This window comes from Bactrocera neohumeralis, chromosome 4, assembly GCF_024586455.1.
Source record: "Bactrocera neohumeralis isolate Rockhampton chromosome 4, APGP_CSIRO_Bneo_wtdbg2-racon-allhic-juicebox.fasta_v2, whole genome shotgun sequence".
In the NCBI taxonomy this organism is placed as follows: domain Eukaryota; kingdom Metazoa; phylum Arthropoda; class Insecta; order Diptera; family Tephritidae; genus Bactrocera; species Bactrocera neohumeralis.
In genome coordinates, this window is record NC_065921.1 from 25,740,840 (window position 1) to 25,764,755 (window position 23,916).

Genomic DNA, 23,916 nt, shown 5'->3' on the forward strand with positions numbered 1-23,916 from the left:
GACGTTTTCAACGGTTGTTCTCACGCAAACTCCTCTTTACAACCAAACAGAATTCCTTATTGACCGCCTGTTCCTCGGGATTAAATTCATGATACACCAAACAACGAATATCAGAAAAAACAATAAGCAACATTTTGATTTTTGGGCGGCTTTGACGTGTTTTTTTGGTTTCGGCTTGTTTTTTCCCTTCCATTTCAAATTCGTAAAACCATACTTATGTATGTCTCGTCGGCAGTTATAATGTTCTCCCAGAGCAAGCATAATATAGCGCCTTCGTAGGTCGCGTGTAACTCGAAAAATCCTTTATTTTTTTCTTTCAAAATGACATTGTGTAACCTTAAAATATGTAGTATAAATATACCCTAAAGTGTTTCTTAGATATTTTCCACAAACATATCCAACCAACTCAAAAATTTACTGAATTCCAGAGTTATTCACTATTTACGAGTATATATAAATATTTAAAATCGGCATAAAAGCTTACCCAGCCCATATGCCTCAGTTCATTCACTGAGCATTAATTGCTGATTTTGTATGTTTTTCTTCTATTGTTTTATGCTGTTGTCTAATCAACACACATTCTAACTCATAAATCTTTCGGCAAATTCAGTGATTATTAATGTCAAGGGTGCGCTTAAACAACATAAACTAGAAACCACAAAATTCACACAATATGAAGAAATCTTTCAACAATCTTTATTGCGCAGATTGAACTTCAAGAAATTACAAAGCAGCAGCGTAGCCAAAATAATTTCACACATAATTATCAACAAGTTTCTTTTATTGTTTTATAATGTACTTAAAAGTGAGCAAGAAATCGGATATGCCTGCATAGAAAATATATATATGTATATGCATACAGTAATGCATACAAAACAAAGATTTAAACAATTTATATTTATTTTAAAAGTTTAAATTTTTATTATATATCTATTAAAAATAAAGAAATTCATACTAGATTGAAAATGAAAATATACAAGAAAAATATTAAGGGAAAAATAATTTGCGGACAATGTGAAGTCGGGATAAAGAAGGCGTGGTTGAATTTTTATGGTTTGAAAACGGCTGATGGTAGTTTAGCCGGAAATATAGATTCGCCCATTTTCTAATTTTTCTGATTTTAAACTTTAGAATACTGAATAATATATATGATTGATATTTAAATTCAAATAATTGATGGCAACCCTATTCTTCAACGCTAGAATGAGTTAAACACACTTTATGGTAAGAAAAATATTGAAGCACTTGGACGCGTTATGAATTTAGCAAAATTAAATTAAAAAAAATCCAATATTCAATTTTTTTTTCTTCGTGCAATTCAGATGATCCTGTAAGGAGTTATCCTGCTAATGCGGGCAAATATTTTTTCCGAGGTGTCAGCGTAAATGGTGTCGCAATTGCCGCGTTAAAAAAATATTTTTTTTCAAAAAATTTAGAATTTCTTTGTAAAAAGTGTATGTTTGTAAAAATAAAAAATTCTAATAAAATATTTAATTTTTTATATGAGAAAATAATTGTTGAAAAAGGCTGTTTTTCACCCGAGGAAATCAAAAATATGTTGCAACCTATTGGTTATAGCTAAAATGTATATTCGTGACATTTTGAAATTAACTCATATCCAATATGTACTAGTGTAGCCAACTTCATGAAAAGAACTGTAAAAAGGAAGGGTGAAAATGGGAGATCTACGGCTGCATTTTTAATAACAGAAAAATTAATTTTGTATTTTCGGTTGTACAATTTTATTAAATATGAATAATTTATATTATTGAAAATATTGTGATGGCAACTCGAATTTCAAAAAAAAAAGTTGTTGTAAATGTAAAAAAGTCATAATTCTATTTTTTTTTATACAAATTCAAGTATATTTGTCTAACAATTTTTTTTTTATACTTTCTTATTAAATGTATTTTTATTTGATTTCATTAGTTTTTTTCCCAAAATGGTGATTTCAAAGCCGGTGACCAACATTGCTCGAAAACGGCTAAACCGTTTAGTCTCAAACTTTATCTCGAGCTTCTTAAATAATTTTTTAGTAATTAATCGAAGATTTTTTCTCAGCGATTAATATTCTTTTTTTTTGTTTTTATAAACAATTTAAGGTCGAAATTTTGGTAAAAAATTTATTTTTTTTTTGGAAAACTGCCATTTTGTCAAAATTTTTTATTTTGCTTATTCTTTCGAATAATCACTAGACTTAGCATTACTTTCACGAAATCTGTTTGGTTTTTAATTTCAGAGGATTCAGTTCTGAAATATAGTGGTCACCGCAAAATGCTTTTTTGGAGAAGAGCTCTCGAAGATCGGCTGTAGTTCCTTTCGAAATAAATATTTTTACTTATACTCAGTTTTTAAAAATTTTGGAACAATAAAATTAAAAGATTTCTAAGAAAAAAAAAATCTGCAAATTTTTCGTTTTTGTCGACGTGATTTTTACTTAAAAAACATCGTAATGATTTTTTTGTTAATCTAAAATAGTGTGTTATCAATTTTACTTCAGTTTTGACCCTAGCACATATCTACCTCTTTGTAGTGTTGCTAAGAATCTTAAATATGGATAACTTTTTAAATATTTTTTCTAAATATATAGTTTGTTCCTAAAGAGTTGCAACTCTAACTGACAAGTAAATTTTAAAGAACACTATGTTAAAAAGTATGTTTTACGATTTATACACAGTCTGGCAACCTCCTTCAGAAAATTTTCATAGAATTTCGTATAGAACTTATAATCACTAACTATATTATAAGAGATTATTCTATACTAATATTTACTGATTAATAAATTTAATTGAAATAAAAATTAGTTGGCAACTCTATTAAAAAAATATTCTGAACTTATAGACCTTTTTGACTTACTGCAAATAATAAACAAACTTTTTTTTCGTCTTTTTTACAGTAAAAATAAGTTCTAACATTGTAGTGTATTTGTTGTGGCTTGGCAGAGTGTTCGTGGTACACGCAATAAGTTCCCAGCCCTCAAGGTAGCGTCTGTCGGGCGCCTGCCATAGTGGCGTGACGACTTTTATTTGTTTTGCCAATGAACCAATGAAAAATTAGTAAAAAAATAATAAAAAAAGAAACCTTTTGTTTTTGCTTACAACAACAACACACTGCCGAAAAACTGCTCAAGAGATTGTCACGCAAAGAATTTTTTTTTCGATTTGTTATTTTTTTGATTAAAAATTCAACTCTTGGCGCTTATTGGATTTCAAATTTATTTGATAATTTTCAATTTTTTTTGCTCTTTGTTTTTGTGTTTTTTATTTATTTTTTATTTGTTCTATTTTTCTTGTTTGGGTTATAAATTTTTACTACCTTGAAGGAGTGCCAGAAAGACAAATAGCAAACTGCATTATGCTCTTAATCTGGTGCATTTTACTGCGAGCACACATATATACAAGTTTGTATATGTGTGTTTGCATATCACTTGCAGAAAATATGAATAAGTAGGTGAAAATATGTAACAGTAAACATAATTCAAATAACGCCAGCGCACAAGTGTGCCACACGTGAGCATACAACAATAATGTATAATTTACATGTACAAAAATATTATATGTAAATATATGTATATTATATTTATATTAGTATATATATACAGACATACATACAGACATACATCTATCTATATTTCCAACAATATTGTCACACAAACAACATTCACCAGCACTTGCCGCCGCCGTCGTGGCAGTTACTGTCGCCGACACGCGTCCGCGTCCATTTGTTGGCGAAGTTTGTGTCTGCAGTCTTTTGTTTCGGTAGCATTTTTCATTAACCAACAATCGGCGCGTAGAGTGCCACAGCACACGGGCCAATTTTTTTGCAGACTGCCTGCATTGTTTGCTGTTGTTGTTTTAATTATTTTATTTCAATTTTATACAATTATTTTCGAATGCTTCTATTGCCTTGGCAAGTGCGGTTTTTATGGTTTTATGGCGTCTTGTTTGGAGTTTTTGTTATTGGCGGTAGATTAACGGATTATGTAGGCGTTAGTTTATGAGGCAGCTGTAAGCTGTTGGCTTGACTCTTGCTTTTGTTACTGAAAGTAGTTAGTGTCGATTTGCGCTGAGCATTCGCATTGAAATATGCATTATTATATTATGTGTGTTTTATAGAAAACTGTTTTACAAATTTTAGAAAAATTCTAAGCATCTCTCACAGAGAATCTAAGAATTCTAATTACTTCTAAATTATTTGGCTAAAAAGTTAACTAAGCTGTGCATTGCGTTTAGTGCCGATCTCATAATAAACTTGTGGGTATCAATATATGGATGTTTATTAAGATGAAGTTTGTAATACCCAAAAAGACACACTTTCTTCCAAGGAAAACATTTTTCTTACAAAGTACGTAACGAAAATTAAACAAAAAAACGAAAAATAAACGGTATTTAGTACCTCAGTATAGTTACAGCTCCTAGCATTCCAATGATATGGATTTTCCAAAGGGCAAATAATTAATTGAGCCAGAAGTATATCGATTTAGATCCAGCACCGGTTCGTTTGGAAATTCAGCAAGTATTAGATGAAACGAAAAACACTGGCACTCTCTTAACGAAAGAAGAGATGAAACAAGAAAGACAAAGTAGCCTCAACGAATGGCTGAAACAGTGGGACGATATGTAGCTATGTGGTATTGCATAGACTTAGGTACATGTGTAAGACATCCAAGCTCACTTAATAAAATATTTCCAACTAAAATAATCAATATTGAGGATGGAATCATGTGTAGAAGTTCATGCATGTGAGGAAAGTTCTTTGAGCGGCATTCACTTGGTAATGGCCAGAAACGATTCTTTTGCATATGGCTCCAGCAGCTCACGACTTCCGGTCTTAGAGCAAGTATCCTTTGGGTAGCTAAAAAACATCCATGTGAAGGCGAGCTAAAGCGATAAGGCGAAACAGTTTAAGAATTAATATTGAAATTAATTTCCATAGTGGGCATTTGCTTAGTTTGAGACAGTGACAAGTGGGCTTCTGATTCAATCAGCAAGTTCATAAAGCATTTAGTGGATCGCCAAGAGGCATTTAAAGCTAAACAATACTAAGTCTCATACGTTAGGTTATGCAACAGGCAATAGCTAGATTCTCAGTAGGTAACTCGGTTAATGTTATCGAAGTATCTATATAACCAGTCGTATAAGAATGGAGGGAAACAGCAAGGTAGACGAGTTGGCGCACTCAGGGAACACAATTATTCTAAGCTGTCCCAGACCATTCAGCTGTTTCAAGGGTTCTTTGAAGCAATCGCAACTAAAGGAGCACCTCAGCTCTGAAAACACTAGCAACAAAGAACATACCACAAAGTTATTATGGGGTAGTGTCGATGGTAAACAGGCCAATCAACTTCTACTCCTTGACAATAGGGAACTTAGTAATATTATAGGGACAACATAGGGTACATCACTTTAAATCTCTAACTTTAGAAAACTAGATTCGGCGTAATGCAGAGTATGCGTGGAGGGTGATGAAACACTGGAACATTATCTTTGTAGCTCTGCGAATGTCCCGCTTTCAGAGACGATATGACTGCCACAACTTTCCAATACTTCAACATAAGAAACACTGGGCAGCTGAGGTGGAAAAAATCTGTTTTTTGATCAAATCTGCTGAGTTGCTCGATAAGGCTTAATTTAGTGGCAAGTGTTATTCGACAATTGGCTCGAACGCACGCAAAAAGTATAGATTTTAATGGAGAATATTTGTAAAACAATAAAAAATAATTTATTTATTTTTGTTCTTTAATACCTAGATATAAAATGCAAATCGCCTGTCTTTCAAAATAAACTGTAAATTTTTGTAAGGATGGATGGATTGGCTAAAACCTAACAGTCTACTAGAAGATATATGTATCATCTTATCGTTGAAAAAATAAATCAAAAATCGACAATATTTTTTTACCACAATTTTGGCAGCTGTTGACTGTCTAAACTAATACATCATTGCATGGAGAACTATTAACAGAATATGCAGAAAATTTTATAGTGATCGGATCATTCGTCCATAGATAATATCTTTAATATATGTTAAAGAGCCTCAGCAAAACGTTAAGTAAATGAAAATTATCAGTTACAACAAAACTTGTGTTAAAACTCGCTTAAAGTTCCGCTGAATTCCCACGAAAAACGGCAAATACCAACGCCACTGCTGTGGCACGACAATCGCATTTCAATATCAATCATTAAATCTGCAAATTCGAAAATGAAATTTCGCGGAATTTCCATAATTTAATAATGTGTTTGCTAGCAGCATGCAACAACAACTCCCTGCTGGTACTTTACAAGAAATTATGAATGCAAAGCAAAAAACAAAAACCGAAATCGAATGAAACACGAAGAAAGGCATTCAATCGGCGTTTACAAATCTCGAACGGTTTAAATGCCAAATAAAGAATGGCGGCAGGAAAAAATTCGGCACCCACTTATTACGCATGCGCAGGCACTTTGCCGCGCTTCTTGCTGCAATGCAACAAAATTTTTACTTGTTTTGGTTTTTGTTGTCGCTTTGCGCTTTTTGCATTGCAATATTTCGCTGTTTTGTGTCGCGCAGCGTACAATTATGTGTTGCATTTCGCTTTGTTGATTTGCGCCCATATTTTCTGCGTATTGGCCTTTCATTTTATGACCATAAAAAGCCAAACGGCAACAACTTGCAGTGGCAAACAAGAAGAAGAAGAAAAATTAAGAGGAAAAAAACGAGCAGAAAATGAAGTGAACTGAATTATATTCCGGTGAATTGCTGGCAACCGCATTTTATGCATAAATAAAATACGAAAAACAAAACAGCAATTTATGCGCACAACAACAACAGCAATAACAAAAGCGGCCGCAACAGCAGCGACTGTGGTCAGTATGTGGCGCATGCGCACAACGCGCTCAACGCTGCTTGCCCACCCAAATTGTTTTACTTCCCATAATTCAATTCATAAGTCAATGCGGTTGCGTCGCTTGGCGGCAGACGCCGTAGCTGGCCGCTGATGGTGTTGAACTGCCGGTCGCGAACTTGCCATTACCAACTCGGCAAACAAATGAGCGGCTCGAAACAGCGCGCGCGCAACAACAATTACAACGCCAATAAGCGGTGTAGCGGTGGTTTGTAGCTTTGCGGTTGATTTCTTCACTGCTGAGGCAGCACTGATTTAATATTTATTTATTTTTCTTGTTTGCTTTTAACTACAGCTTTACAATGGTTTTAGTGTTGTTATTTTTATTTTTATTTTTTTCTTTCTTTGTTACCTTTATTTGCTTTTTTTCTGCTCTCTTTCGCTGCGGTGGCTTTGACTGCAGGCCATCTTTCACTTTATCACCCGTTGTTGTGTGCAACGACAACAACAGCACTGCAAATTATAATAGCAAAAACAACAAATGGAAGCTGCAATAAAAGCCGAATTTGTACATGCACCGTTATGTGTTGGACGTGCAACACAGCGCTTGGACAGGTTCAATTGTTGCGCATCTTGCGGCAAGTTGGCGCAGCGCTTTGTTGCTCGCGACGTTGACGGCCAGTTTGGCGGTTCGGTATCAATAAAACACAATGTAGTGTATATATGTATGTGTTTATGTATGAACTCTTCGACTTTTATTGTTATTTATGAAACACTTTATGCAGCATGAAGTTGGCATCGGTGGCAACTAAACGCACAGCTCTGAAAGTTGAGGTCAAGTTGGGCATTAACATTTGTATAGTTGCTGTTGCTACTTTTAGCAAACATACACGCAAACATATATATATATATACATATATACAGTTGCGGTCAAATTCTTAGTACTGCTAGGTATTCATTTAATATATGTGATCATACTTTTTTATTACAACTTTTTTGTTGGAATGCATTTCAAAATAAGTTAGCTTCAGAAGTTGACATGAAAACATGCAACAACTTGTTTCGCTTGACTTGTTGTTTTTGTTACAATTGCGGGACTTTTTATTTGCAACGCGTTTTCGGTCAGTCAAAATCTTAGTAGTGCGTGAAAAAAGTGTTTGAAAAATTAAAAATGTCCGAAATTTTTTGTGAAAATTTAAAAATAACAGTGAAATTCATTTATTTAATTGAAGTTTTCGGTTTTAAAATTTTACTTTTATTCATTTAGAAATGTCGAAAAATAAGAATTGTACGCATGAGAAATGCGCCCTGATAAAAAAATTGCTTTCCGAGGGCAAAACTAATGTCGAAGTCCAAAATATTCTTAGTTGCTCACCAACAATGGTATTTAATGCTATCAGGTATCAATCAAGTAATAAAAAACGTGGGAGTAAGCCAGGAATGGCAGTAAGAGAAGTCAACTCCATTGTCAGATACCGAAGGCAGATTCCATATGCGGCTGCTACAGAGGTAAAAGGCGCCTTTAGTGTACCTATAAGTATTTAAATTAAATGCCGGCATTTGTGTGATCATGACTTGGGGGCCCCCGATCCATAAAAACGGCCGTTATTGTTTAAAACACATGTTGAACAAAGACTTTGATTCGCTAAAGGATATTTTAATTGGTCTTTGACTAAATGGTGGAACATTTTATGGTCGGACGAATCGAAAATTGTTAAGTATGGCGGAAAAAGATCGTGTCAATATGTAAGACGTCCACACAATACCGAATACCAGCCGAAATATACAACAAAAACGGTAAAACATAGTGGTGCGAGTATCATGGTTTGGGCATGTTTTTCTTGGCAAGGTATATGACCCATTTATTAGATCAAAGAAAGCATGACTGATGATCCATATGTCGAAATACTCCAGAAAACCATGCTGCCGTATACCAGTGAAGAAATTCCGCTTGTTTGGACGTTCCAGCAGGACAACGATGCCAAGCGCACAAGTAAAGTTGCTAAAAGGTGGCTTGAGCAAACCAATGACAAGGTAATGGAATGGCCTCCACAGTCTGCTGACATGAACCCCACAAAAAATTTGTTGACTGATGTCAGGGAGACGGTAACCCAATGTAAGTCAACATCGATCACGCACCTATAAGATGCTGTGAAGAACGCAGGGAGTCTATTTCCATCGAAATATGCCAAAAACTCGTTGACTCAATGCCACGACGATGTGCTGCAATATTAAAAAATAAAGGTCACACAACTAAATTTTAATTTCAATAAAAGACAATATCCAATTAGAAAAAAAAGTAAAAACAAAAAATTTTACTATGTTTTGGCGAAATTTCGGGTTTAATTTGTTACACTATTAAGCTTTTGAACGCCGAAATTCCTCATAATTTTTTTCATATATTTATAATTCATTGAAACTAGTTAAACAATGAGTTTTTTGTTGTGATTTGTTTTACTTACTGTTAGGGCTTTTATGGTAAAAAGTATTTTTTTTATAAAAGCGATATCTTATGGTTTTTTAACAGTTCGTCTTCTACATTGGCACACTACTAAGAATTTGACCGTAGCTGTATATATTAACTTCTGCTTACTTTTGGACTCAGACGTATAAATCCACGATTCACTTGTCTTTGCAAGCGTTCTCTGCTCCTGGTTCATAATATTAAGCTAACTAGGCAATCCTATAAATTCCCGAAAGAAATAGTGAGCGAGATTAAGGGTTGGAGAGTTTCCCAAACAGTTTGGCACACGAAAAAGCAAAATTTAAATTAGAGTGAGAAGAAAGCCTGTATCTTTGTATGATTGTCGTTTCTGAAAGTAGATTAAAGCCTACTTCACCTATCCTCCTGTCGAATTTTTCTTCTGAACTGAAGTCTCAGTGAAACCTAAATGCTCTGAAAATGCTTTTCATTCAGTTTATCTTAACGCCTTTAGTCTAATTTGACAAGATATAAGGTTGACGCCACCTTAACTTCAAGCCTGACTTTATGGTGAATATAAAAACTTATTATTGTGGTAAGTTATTAAGGTAAAAGAGTTAAGCGCTTCACAAAAGATTACATATACCAGACCATGTGCGATCTTCGATCAGCTATCTAAACTTACTTCTGCTAGTGTTTTATAGTCTTAACTACACTTTAGTGGCATTAATGCGATTTTATGTTATGGATATTCATTTCGATCTTTGAAAGTCATTATAAATAAAAATTTTCTGTACTATTTTCAAGCCAATTTATTTATAAAATTTCGATTTCAACAATGAATGTTAATGGTATTTTCTACATTTCACAATATTCACGAAATGTCTTTTAATTCCGTCTAGAGTCCTTTCAGTATCCCAATGGTTGGTAATTTTTTTAAACTCGCATAAAATCACGCCTCCATACAGCATGCCATTTCCTCAATGGCCTAAATAAAATAAAAGATTGCTTTATGCCACAGTTTCTTCTTCAGCTTTTTATCTTTCACTTACATAAGCTAGTTATATAGTATGTACTTAACGCCTCATAATGACAAGCACTTCATTGAGTTATTATTTTGGCGAAGGGAACTGACTTCGAAGTTGATAATCCACTTAACTGGAATTAATTTGCGCTCCTTTTGCGCACTTTTTCAAGCACTTTACCCCTTGCAATCATTTATAAAACAATTTTTCTTCAACATTTTATGAATGTTGGTTATTAAAAATACAAAAAGATAAAAAAAACAAGAATGCAATGTAAACTGACTAAGGTTCAGCAAGGCTCGAGAGGATAAAGTGTCGTAAAAAGTAAGGCTAAGTAAATATGCGAGTAGGAAATATGATATAAATGTTGAAAAATAAAGCCGAAATATTAATGATTGTAGAGACAAAACATGAAATAAAGGCGCGAAGAAATTATGATAATAAATCAACGAAAGACATTAAGAGCTGGGCAGTTAGTGAAACAAGTGCATGAATGAGTTTAACTGGAATTGCGGCATGTGTATGAAGCAACAAGTGTGGTTTTGATTTAAATTTTTGCATTTTAGGAATTTTTTTAGAGAACAGTATTTCTTTTCATAACATAATGAGATATATAAATAGACGGCTTGCCATCATATTTGGCAAGATATAGGTATGAAAAAAAAATATTGAAAACTGTTATCCGTAAAAAAGATCTTTTAGAAAGCAATTCAATGTTTAAGAGTCAAAAAGGCTGACAAAGATTGGCGCAGCTATAAGCCATTCAATAGAAACCTAAGAATATGAGGAATATAAGAACATTATTTTTTTGATTTTGGAGGCATTCCTTTTAGAATAATTCAAGTTATGTGCTGATAAATCTTAGATTTAGGATTTGATAACAAAGAACCACTCATAAAAAGATAGAATTATTATTTTTATATTGTTGCCAAATTCTTTGTCAATTCCATACGAATAACCCAATCTATTTCTCTGATCTTTTTCAGAAGCGGCTGATTTACTAATTCAGTGTTGGTTATGTTTAGGTCACAACAAATAAGAATACAGTAGCGTCCTCCTATATGTTGGTAAGTCCCTTTTATTCTTTATATTTAATTATATTATTTCATTAATAATTTAGTATGAAGGCCTAACTCTTCATGTAGCTGATAATACATGCTGAGTAGTCTACTTTCAATAAGTTCTGATAATACCTATATACCATAAACGTATCTTTGTTAAAACGTCTTTAGCAGTTAATATTTTGGACGTTTTATTTTGAAACGTTAAAAAAACTATACGTTGGTATACATTAGGTACATTTCGGGATTTGGCAACCCTAGTGTTGTACTCTGGAAGCCGACAATTTTATCGTAATGACATTTTTGATAGTATGCATCAGAAGTCTTTGACATACGAGCGCTATTTGTGTTGTTTACAGTAACTTAAAATATTCTTCTGGACCAAAAAAATTTCGCGCGATTATTTTTTACAACTTTTGACGTGGATTAACTCATCAGGGGATGCCTAGATGAACCGAATTCAATTTTTGACGATGAAGCTCCATCAAGTGCACTTGTTTGTCGATGGTATGGTGAATTCACTCCAAGACGAATTTCAGAAAGGTCGTCCAAAAGCAGCTTTGTTTCGGAAACTATTGATGCCCTGCGCAAACCGATATTGCAAGATCGTTATGTGACCTATGGTAAGATTGAGACAATTGATGGCATTAGTGGAACCAGCACACATTCAATATTGCATAGGCATTTGATTGTAAAAAATATCACATTGGAGCCCATACAATTTGTCGATCGGTCAAAAAAGGGCTAGTGTCGATTGGGCGAGAGAAATTTTAACAAAATTTTGGTGCCTAGAAGCAAGTCTATGACATCGTGACAAATGATGAATTGGGGTTTACGCGTATGAGCTCGAAAGCCGAAGAATTATCACTCTTCACCACGACAATGCCAGCTCTTACATATCGACTATAGCAACGGCATTTTTGAGTACTCAGAACATCAATTTGATGAGTCATCTACGATATAGTCAAGACTTGGTACCGAATGACTTCTTTATTCATGTACGAAAAAAATAAATTAAGAGGTCAACGTTTTTCGACACCTGAAGAGGTGGTTGATGCATTTGAAAGGCATGTTTTGAAGTTTTTGGCTTTTGAATTCTGCCAAATCTCTGTTCAAAACTGTTATATACTTCTTTCTGGATCAGCTCAGTGTTTTTAAGTTTAAAGAAAATTTCAAAAGGATTGATATATAAATTAAGATTTTCTCTTTTTTCTTTTTTTTTTTTCTTAAATTCCATGACTTACAAATATATATATTCTAAAAATATTTGAACGAATTCAACCTTTTTACCATCATCAAATAATTCATATGCCTAAACATTAACAGCGTTCATATGTTTACCAAATTTCAACATGGCATAGAATTAATTGAACTGCATTAGATCAGCAATGCAACCACACTTCTCCAACGCTGCCACTCCGTACAGCGGTTCAGTGCTTCAGCCAGTGCTGCCATGTCAACTGCCAACCCAAATTTCATTTCCACATTTCACCCTCACTCAGTGTCAGACCGGCGAAACAAGAGTGCATAAATCTCTAAGCCAAAATACGCACTCATTTGAGCAAATTCTACGCGACGACTTTGTATGGCAGCAGTGTCACATGCCACATTCCCCAAAGCCTAACATGCGTATGTGAAATATATAAATTTTGTCAAAATATCAGTTTGTTAATTTAAATATTTTCGCATATTTTCGACACTTGGGACAACTGACCACTGACTTTGTGCGATGGTTGACCAAGCAACCATTGTGCACGTAAACATTTGTATGTAGATGTAGAGGTATATTTATACACTCATTGCGTTGAAGGCAAATTTGTGCACTCACCCACGCCCCACAGTCGAGATTTTTGCTTTAAACAATAAACAATTGTTGTTGGTACCCTTCACTATGCAGTTTTTGGTGTTTGTTTTTTCTTTCATGCTAAACAGCAATTTGTTAAACATTTGGTTTACGTTCCAGCGCTAATCGCATTATGACGTTTACGGCACGGCGCTTTGTTTCATTGTTTACGGTGTTTATTAAGTTCGTTCGAATAAGAAAAAAAACACTCTTTGGAATTTATTATAATACAAACGCCACTAAACTTTATTAAAATGGCAGTATTGGTAGAGCATCAAAAGGAAGTAAATATTTCGAAGATAGTTTGAGCTGTCAGTGCATTTTAAAGTAAATTTATTTTTGCCAGTAGATATAGTAATTAAAGATTTTGCGCTCAACTCGGTCATTACTAGAGTCAGATTTCTCAAAGTCATAGAAGCAACTACTTGATCATACACTACACTGTGCTTTATACTTTACTGCGATTTTCGATACATCCACATTATATGACAGTCGCATATTAAATCGATGAAAGCGATGAGTTTTCCATATAAGCACTAATTTAAATGTTTTAAAAATAATGAGGCTCCCAATTGTTATGATTATTTTTAGAAGTCTTTCTTCAGGCCTTTGTAAAACTTTGCATAGTTCATATTGAAAATCGATTTTTAACGAAAGTTTTACTGTGAATAATTGCTGAAATTGTCTCTGTTAACAAATTGTAGAGCTTTTTTAGTTTTCTAATTTAATTTGGTAGAAAATTCTCTCTAAATTAGCAAAAGAATGTGGAAGTACTCGAATTTTATCAACTAATTTCGAAACTACTAATACTAATTTCGAACTTAGTAGCCAAGTGTTTTAGCAATGACGTTCTCAGAAAAATTTATAAGATTTGCGCCGTTTTGAAGCAATCGTTTAGATTTTTTGACATCAATTGTTCAAAATCCGGGTGTACGATAAAATCCGGATATAAATCCGCAAGACCTTCAACAGGCTTGAAAAATGCGGTAAATTTGGAAAAATCCGCAAAGCTGGTAGTCGTTTCTGACTTTTCTTTCAGGTTGTTATGAACTTCGTGGCAAAATTAATATATCCAGTTCATGATAGTATTTCCAAAAAATTGTAAATTTAACTTGAATAAAAAAATAAAAAAAATGATAGTATTTCCAAAAAAATGCTAATTGAGTTACCAAATATTGCTGTAGAGGTGCGCTCTTTACTCTTCAGTGAAATTCTTAGTTTCGTATACTATCCAATGCCATGGAAAAAGTCGCAGATTATCTTGTTAGATAAACCTGGAAAAGACTTATAAAAGTCTGTATGAAGACAGACCAATTAGTACTCTAGCCTTTCTTTCTAAGATATTTGAGAACGGAGTTACTATCAAAGATGTCTTCTTTCCGCCACGAAAATAATACAGTATCAACGAACCAATTCGGGTTTCGTGTAAAACATTGCACGATAGAGCAAGTAAATAGAATTACTAACGAAATAAGAAAAGCATTTGAGCACAGAGAGTACTGTTCAGCTATACTCCTAAACGTGGTTCAAGCGTCAGATCTAGCATGAAGGCCGTTTACGGAAAATCAAAAATGTTTTACCTTACGAATTGCATAAAACTTTGGAGTCATATTTAAGAAACAGGAAATTTACAGTTAAAGTAGCAGACTTCATATCAGAAGAACGAGAAAAAAGGGCTCTGTACATAATATATACAGCAGACATTCCAACAGCTAATAATGTACTGACATCAACTTTTGCGGATGACAAGCTTTAGTGAGCCGTAACAAATACCACATTATAGCATCAAGAATATTAGCCGAGCACTTAAGTTCTGTCGAAGAATTGCTATCCAACTGGCATATAAATGTGAGTGAACAAAAGAGTAAGCATGCTACATATTCGCTAAAATCAATATTTTACTATCACAAGCGAATGAAGTAACTTATCTTCACCTAGATCGAAGGCTCACGTGGCGAAAACATATATCGAGTAAAATAACTTGCATGAAGATAAGAGCCGCAACCGTAAATTGGCTTTTAAATAAAATCTCTAAACTTCGCCTAGACAACGAAGTGCTTCAATATAAAAAAAACCGATTTGGATGTATAACATTTAACTGTGGGATACGACCTAGTTGAACTTTGTATCGATATAATACAAAGATTCCAATCGAAAATGCTTAGAACAATCACGTGTTCGTCTTGGTACATAATGTAAATATCCATAAAGTTCTTGGTATTCCTATGGTAAACAAGTAAGGAAGGGCTAAGTTCGGGTGTCACCGAACATTTTATACTACATGATAAAGTGATAATCGAGATTTCATTATCCGTCATTTAATATTTTTCAAATACCGTATTTTTGTAAAGTTTTATTCCGCTATCATCATTGGTTCCTAATGTTTATACATTATACAGAGAAGGCATCAGATGGAATTCAAAATTTATATTAGAAGAAGGCGTGGTTGTGAACCGATTTCACCTATATTTCGTACATGTCATCAGGGTGTTAAGAAAATATTATATACCGAATTTCATTGAAATCGGTCTAGTAGTTCCTGAGATATGGTTTTTGGTCCATAAGTGGGCGACGCCACGATCATTTTTAATTTAAAAAAAAGTCTGGCTGCAGCTTCCCTCTGCCATTTCTTCCGTCCAAATTTCGTGTTTCTGACGTTTTTTGTTAGTCGATTAACGCACTTTTAGTGATTTTCAACATAACCTTTGTATGGGAGGTGGGCGTGGTTATTATCCGATTTCTTCCATTTTTGAACTGTATATGTAAATGCCTGAAGGAAACGACTCTATAGAGTTTGGTTGACATAGCTATAGTAGTTTCCGAGATATGTACAAAAAACTTAGTAGGGGGCGGGGCCACTCCCACTTTTCCAAAAAAATTACGTCCAAATATGCCCCTCCCTAATGCGATCCTTTGTGCCAAATTTCACTTTAATATCTTTATTTATGGTTTAGTTATGACACTTTATATGTTTTCGGTTTTCGCCATTTTGTGGGCGTGACAGTGGACCGATTTTGCCCATCTTCGAACTTAACCTTCTTATGGAGCCAAGAAATACGTGTGCCAAGTTCCATCATAATATCTCATTATATATTTTTACTCAAGTTACAGCTTGCACGGACGGACAGACAGACATCCGGATTTAATTTAAAAATAGATTCAGGTCTTTCACCTCTAGTTGAGGCATTTTCTGTCTCAAGAATGAATTACTAAAGTATTAGTCGCTTTTTTGTGAACGAAATAGCAGGTAATCGAATTTTTCCAAATAATAAAAAAATTACCGAAAATGTTTCTTGTATATATTTTTAATCTCAGGAGTATGGCTTTTCTCTACTGCTCAGATATGGCAACAGAAACTAATATTAAAATAATAATTCTTACCCTACTTATATGTCTACAATTCATTATTGCAGACTCATTTCACTTTAACTATAAAATAGTGTATTCAATTTAAATTAAGTATATGAATAATGCTTACTTTTAGTAATGCGAATAAATTAGAAAATGCATAAAACATTAGTTTCATTAACCAACTGATCCCGTTCAAGTTTAACACACTAAATCATTCCAGCTGAAAATTACAAAATCAGTTACTAGTAAAGTGTGAGTGCTTGTTGCTAAATTACCCTGAACATAAACAACATAATTAGCTTAATGAGTGCGGAGATGACTTGTAAGAAGTAATATGCAGTATAAGTAACTAGGCAAACAGTAAGTAGGAAAAATTTTACTAGAGCATAGAAACTAGAAAAATATGAAAGGCGATAGAAGTGTGATTGTTTACTCTCTCTCTCAACCTACATGTGAGCTAAATGAACTACTGAGCGTAACACTAAACAAACGCATAGAAATATGATCACAATCAGCGCTAATTCATAATATAGAATTTCAATAAATATTTCAATATTAGAAGGTGCTCATTAATCTCACTTTCTATGACACTTTTGATACTCGCATGTGTTTTTTCTCTTATAACTACATGTATGTACACATATGTATGTGTTTGAAGCATTTGATTAACGCCTTACTCACTGCATTCGTCTACCGTTATTGCCAACTAGAGCAAAAGAAAACGGTGAAAAGCCGCTTAGCGTGAAAAATAAACACGCCAGCCGCTTTTCAATCAACAAACAACAATTGAAACAACAGCGGCTAGCTCATTGTCACCAAATCCGTTACAGAAAGTGCAATTTCTCTTCTCTTTACCGGCACTTTTTCTACATAAAATTAATCAAATCCGGCATATGTTTTCATTTCGATCATTAAAAGCGAAAATAAACTTGAAAAGAAATAAAAATATTTTCTACAGGGTTAGAAAGACGGGTAAAAATATTAAAAGAAAACAAAATATATAAAAAAAATAAAAAAAATATTAAAAAAAAAAATTAAAAAAAAAAAAATTTAAAAAATTCCAAAAAATTTAAATTTCGAAAAAATAATCAAAATAAAAGTAAGTAAGTATAAACAAAACTTGCGATAAAAACTCATCACACCAAATAAAAGTTACGCAAAAGTCAAATAATTAAACAAAGCGCGTCAATAACCGCTATGTTGGCATTCCAAGTTCGTTTCCGAAGTCTTTTGTTTAACGTTGGCTCGCGGAAAGGTTTCGCTTGTAATTTTTTTTGCATTTTTATTACATATTTTTATTTTTGTTTGTTTGCTTCAAACGATAGATATTGCAGTTGTAGATGGTGGAGATTTCATGGAGAAATACAGTTGAGCTTCCATAACTCGAACTGCTATAACTCAAAGTTCTCCATAACTCGTACTTCTACAACTGGAAGCTTTCCATAAGTCCTACTCTTGAATTGGCAATAGAAGTTGAATTTTATACATATTGCCTTCCATAACTCGAAGTCTCGCTAACTCGCAGTTTTGTTTGTGGATTATGTTGATTCAAGTTAGTGAAGTTCAACTGTATCTACAAGCCTGAATGGAAACATATCCACATAAACATACATACTAACAATAGTTTGACGCCTCTTTTGATCTTGCAAATGAATATCTCGATAGCGGACCATGGTTTCAGCACTTGAATTTTGCAGATTTTAATGTGTTTTTTTCTCTCAAGAAACTATCAGTTTTTCCAAAAAAAAATAAAAAAAAAAATTAACATAAAAATTATATATATAATATGTATGTATGAAATATATACTACTTTTTTCAATACCAGTTTCTTATTTGATTTCTATTAATTTGTTTTGTGTGTATGTGTTCCCTTTTGTACTCTCCGCCTGGCAAACAGCCATTTCAGTTCATTGACCGCTTTCTTCCAGTTTTTTGTAATATGAAATGAGAAATTTCAATTTCTTTCGCTTTTGATTAATTAGTTATGATTTTTGTACGTTTTTGTAACGTTTTGTTTGCATTCAAATTATTTTATGTTTCACCTCATCATGCCACAAGTTCACAACAAATCCCTGTGGCTGAATTCTATGTGAAATTTTCGGGTGATAAATGATGTTAATCTGCTATTCATAACTCAAATCACAATAAACGTATTTGTTGCTTTTCTCTTGCACATTTTTATATTTTTTTATTTTGTATTTCAGCGCTTTTAGTTTTCTATTTGGTTTCACTCATTGCCCGCGCTAAATGTCAGGCACCACAGAATTTGTTGGGTGGCTTTGGAGATATTCAGTTTGTATAAGCCACGATTTGTTTGAGTTCGGTATATACATACATTAGGGGACTATACCAGTGTGACAGTTTAAAATAATCGGTTTGTTTTTGCCTTTCGATAGTTTATATTTTTAAAAATACTCTGTGAAATTGGCAAGATCATATCTTGAATAGTTTTTGAATGGCAGCGTTCTAAAACGCTACCGCTAGCTGGTATAAATCGGATAGTTGAAACTTTAAACGCGTTTTTCGCGGAACGACATTTTTCAAAATTGCTGACAAATCAAATTGAAACTGATTATTCTTGAAAATATTTACTATACAATGACCTTCGATCCTTTTGATTGTTGAAAATTGTCAATTTGGCATTAAAAAACGACAATTTTTTACCTAAAAAAACGACACTTCTTTTCTGAACTACGCCATTTTGTAAATTTTTGATATTTTTCAAAAGTCGTACTTCATTGTATAGGAAATACTTTCAACTTTAATTTAATAATAATAATAATAACCAGTTTTAGACCCATGCTCTCTTATGCAAAGTTGTTCAGAATGATCCGCATAACATTTCTCGCTTATGCGATTTTATAGAAAAAAATCGACCCACTCTAATATACATACTCCTACATGTAATGAAATTTTTGCAGTTTATACGCTGATATCGCATAGAATCTAGTCTTTAATCGCAACTTATACTTTAGTGAAGTTTTAAGAAAGGCATATTTTGAAAGACTGCAAAATGTTCTCTCTAATTTCGAATTATGTGCAAATAAATTAGAATTTCTAGAAATGTTTTATTTTATTTTTAATTTAATTTACCCATACTCTTATAGGCATATATATATGTAGATTTAATTCCCCATTTTTTAGGATTTCGAAATGTAAATTAATTATTCACATAAATATTTGAGGCATAGGTGTATCCGCGGTGGCGCTCTGTTCCGAAATTCTTCAAAGTAAGTTCATCTCTTTTTGTAATCAAATATGTACCCGATAGATGGCGCTGAGGTTTAAATATTTCTTATTAATTAGGAGAAATTTGTTCCAAATTGATTTTAAACATATGGGCCATTCCATCAATTGGCGACATGATTTTGTACCCGTATTCCGTTCAAACAAAAAAATTACTATTTCTTTTATTTTTTAACGACCTGAAAATTGAGTTAAAAAAACTGTGAAGTTAAACAATTTTATGTAAAAAAATCTCAACTTTCTGATAAAAATATTTACTAAATCCAAACAAATTTTCAAAATCCAAAAAAAAAACATTTTTTCCAAAAAAAACAGTTTTTTGTGCTCTTTCACCAACTTCAAAATTCCAAACTTCCAATCAAATTCAAATTTGACTTTTCCATTCGATTCCTCGTTCAATTTTACATAAGAATCAATGTTCAAAAATATGGGACACTGATTCCATGAACAGCAAAAAAATAAATTCTGGTGGATACTCATAATCCATCAAATAATGTTTCCATCCATTAATGAACCATATGAGACATAGCCGCGGCCATTATTTCAAAGAGATAATCTTCAAAAAGTAAATGCCAGAGAATGTTCTTTCGAATGATAATAAACATTCTCCATTAAACTTGGGAAAGGTAAGGAATCTTGAAATGGATCACCCTTTAGTAATAGTATATTTTCTTCTATACAATTATATACATGCATTTCATTTACATATTTTCTGAAATATTTTATGATTTGCACACACTGTACTGCATTGCAATGTCAACGTGCCTTTTGCGTTCAAGTTCACTGTTTTCCATTTTCCAATCGCCGCTGACCACCACTTGGCACTTGATAACCGTATCAAACTCTCATCAATCTAGTGCACGGGTATATACATACATACAATATAGTATACGTTACTCATTATGTATACTATATTGTATATTTATGCTTTAGCCATATGAGTATAATACAAAAACTTTCCATATCCACGACACACTCGTAACATAAACTTTACAAATGTACTTTGGAATAGGGATCCCAGCAGGAAAAAATTGTTTTATGTAACAAATGGAGTGTTTTGTATCAGTTCGCTAACATTTAAGCCCTGAAAAGGGTATATAAAGTATGCCACGGCGTTTGTAACACTCATAGAATGCAAGAAAAAATGGTGGCGTGACAAGCTGAGTCGGTTTAGCTATGTCTATCCGTCTGTCTGCCTGTATATATGCGAACTAGTCCCTCAGTTTTTGAGATATTGATATGGAATTTTGCAAATATCCTTCAACTCCCAAAAAAGCCTATCATTTGTTGGAACTGCCGATACAGGACTACTATAACATATAGCTGCCATACAAACTAAGCGATTTAAATCAAGTCCTTGTATAGAAAACCTTTTTCATTTGACGAGATATCTGCACGAAATTTGGCACAAGTTCTTTTCCAAGCCAATGGTGCAATCTACGAGAAAAAATTTTCAGATGTGATCACTATAGCATACAGCTGCCATACAAACTTATCGGTCAAGCAGAAGTCCTTCTATAGAGAACTTTTTATTTGAGGAGATATCTTCACGAAATTTGGCACAGATTATTGTTCAAAGTAACGGTATAATCTTTGAACAATTTGTTCAGATTGGGCCACTTTGGCATATAGCTACCATACAAACAGACTGATCAAGGTCAATGTTTTGTTTGGAAAAGTTTTTCATTTTTCGAGATATCTTCACGAAATTTGGCATGAGTTATTGTCCAAGAAAGCGGTGCAATCTCCGAAAAATTTTTTCAGATCGCACCACTATAGCATATACATAGCTGCTATGCAAACGAACCAGTCAACATCAAGGCTTTGTATGCAAATTATTTTGTTCTTTTATTTAAGGAAAAACTGAATCTTCTAAATTTTTTTTGCTGTAGTTCACTTAATTATTTGCTAAAACAACATTTTTCAATTGCACAGCTGCTATTTAAGTTATACATAACTAGAAAAATGTGCTCAGAACACTAACTAACGGCAAGCAAAACTGCGATTAAACAAACAGGTTACTGATTTTTATTAAAAAATATAAATATATTATAGAAATATTTTTTGTTATGGCTTATATTCATTTATCTTAGAAAAATAAAATTTGGAATGCTTGCTATAAATACATATGTATGTATATTTAATTCTTCTTTTTTTTGTAACATTACTGTAGAAATGCGATCCACTTGCTAACTAATAGTTTAACCAATAATTTACCGGCAACTCACCAGCTTTGAATTCCTGAATGTCTCTGCTGGGCGCCCGTAAATTTTAGGCTTATATTTTACACACACACACACACATACAAATGTATACTTTTCATTATTTATATTTTCTTTCTATTGTGCTCCATGCGGCTTTTGTCTATTGCCAGCTTTAACTTTCGCTTTTTGTAATCCCGCGTTTTGTCTGTGTTGTTATTGTTATTTTGATTATTTTCTTTTCCATTTGGTCGTACAACTTATTGCCACGCTTTGCCATAAGAAAATATAAAATTAACATGTATAATATAAAAGTTATTAGTAATAGTAGGCAGGCAGCAGCAGCATTAGGGTGGCACAATTAGCTCTTCTACATTTGATGGTGTGTTGGCTAACAACAAAGAATGAATGAATGAATGAAGACTGGTGGACAAGTGTATTTGGTTTTTGTATGCATATATATTAGCTATGTAAGTGTCAAGCCATGCTTAGTATGTGCCAAGCTAAGTATGTGTCGTTGTGCGCTATCTTGTATTAATTATGAGCGCGCACAGAAATCTGCATAAATTAACGCTTCAACATAATGTTTTGTGGCGCCCACGCTGTATATCCGGAATACATACATACATACCACTATTATGTGAATATATGTAAATAATATTCCCCTAAAATTTTAAGTGATTTTCTTACGTGAAATCAGCCAAAGGCTTGTCTAGCTAAGCCGCTTGGCTTAATTATAAATGACCAAATGCGGAATTGAAATATTGAAAGTGTCAAACTGTGGACGCCGCACTGACAGTTATGGCTCGTTGACTACTGTTAAGCCTAGCGTGTCTTGTATTACGAACATGCGATTAATTTAGTGAACAAATGACTCAAACTACAAGCGGTGCGGGTCACTCTAATAAAAATTATTGAAAAATCTTCACATTGACCCAGAATTATTTTGAGCTCTTCATTGTATATTTTTTCCATATTTATCTAAAGCAAAGTTGGCTAAATTGATTTTCGCACGGTCTTCTTCAACTTGAAAACTTCCGAAAAAAAAAACAAAAATTCAAAGCGCTTCTTTACCTTTTTGTAGATTTTATGCGTGTTTTATGGCATGTTATTTTAATTTTTGAAAGTGTTACGAGCCGAAATTAGTGGCTATAAATCACGCTGCTGCTTATTTATAAATCTATCGAATTCCGCAGACATGCTAAAATTTTGCGCTATGAATTCATAAATTTAATTGTGCCGTCTTCAAGCCAATTTTTTGTTGTGTTTTTTTTTTTTAATTTTTTCTTGTATCTTTTCTTTTTTTCTTGTTTTTTTGCTTAATTTGCCTATTTTGACTCGTATGTTTTGCGTTTTTTTTAATAGCTTAATGCGCCATACATTTCGGTTTCACAATTTTACGCGCTTTTGTTTAGCGCGCCAAAAGAAATGCACTGAAAAAAGAACTTACTTGGAAACCCGTTTTACATCAACAATATTTTGGCAATGAAACTGACCTGCAAGTTGAGGTTGATGTTTCATTTAAGTCAATGGGTTCTGACACAAATATAGCAATGTGCAAGAAAAAAGTAATAATTTCAAGGTGAACTTGACAGATGGCGTAGTGCAGCCAGTCTTACACTGAGAGAACGCGGATATGTTCCAAATTGATAGTATATTATTATCTATCTTATCTCGAATAATCATGACAGTCAGTCTGATAAAATTTATTTTACAATTGGTGAAGCAAAGGAATAAGAATTCTGTACTACTATGTAGTATTAAAAGTGACAACCCTTTTTTCTCTTTCAATACAACGGCTTACCTTTTTCACTACAACAGAAATATAGTGATCAATCTGTTGAGTACCTGCTATGTAAATAGTATAAGAAAATTATTAATTTTTTGTGGGATTCTCAATCTTTCGAAGTCTCATATTTCCTTACTGAAATTCGAAAGGGGCTGCAG

The 23,916-nt window shown here is 33.2% G+C and overlaps 1 protein-coding gene and 1 long non-coding RNA gene across 5 annotated transcripts in view; one reads left to right on the plus strand and one right to left on the minus strand.

The window, feature by feature from the left end:
- LOC126756471 (keratin, type II cytoskeletal 6A) overlaps positions 1 to 23,916 on the minus strand; it is a 276,027-nt gene that overhangs the window by 171,276 nt on the left and 80,835 nt on the right. The window lies entirely within an intron of this gene.
- Positions 1 to 23,916, plus strand: part of LOC126756485 (uncharacterized) — a 164,810-nt gene that overhangs the window by 108,729 nt on the left and 32,165 nt on the right. The window contains exon 3 of the long non-coding RNA XR_007666587.1: positions 11,254 to 11,334. This is a non-coding gene — a long non-coding RNA (uncharacterized LOC126756485). The remainder of the gene's footprint in view (positions 1 to 11,253; positions 11,335 to 23,916) is intronic.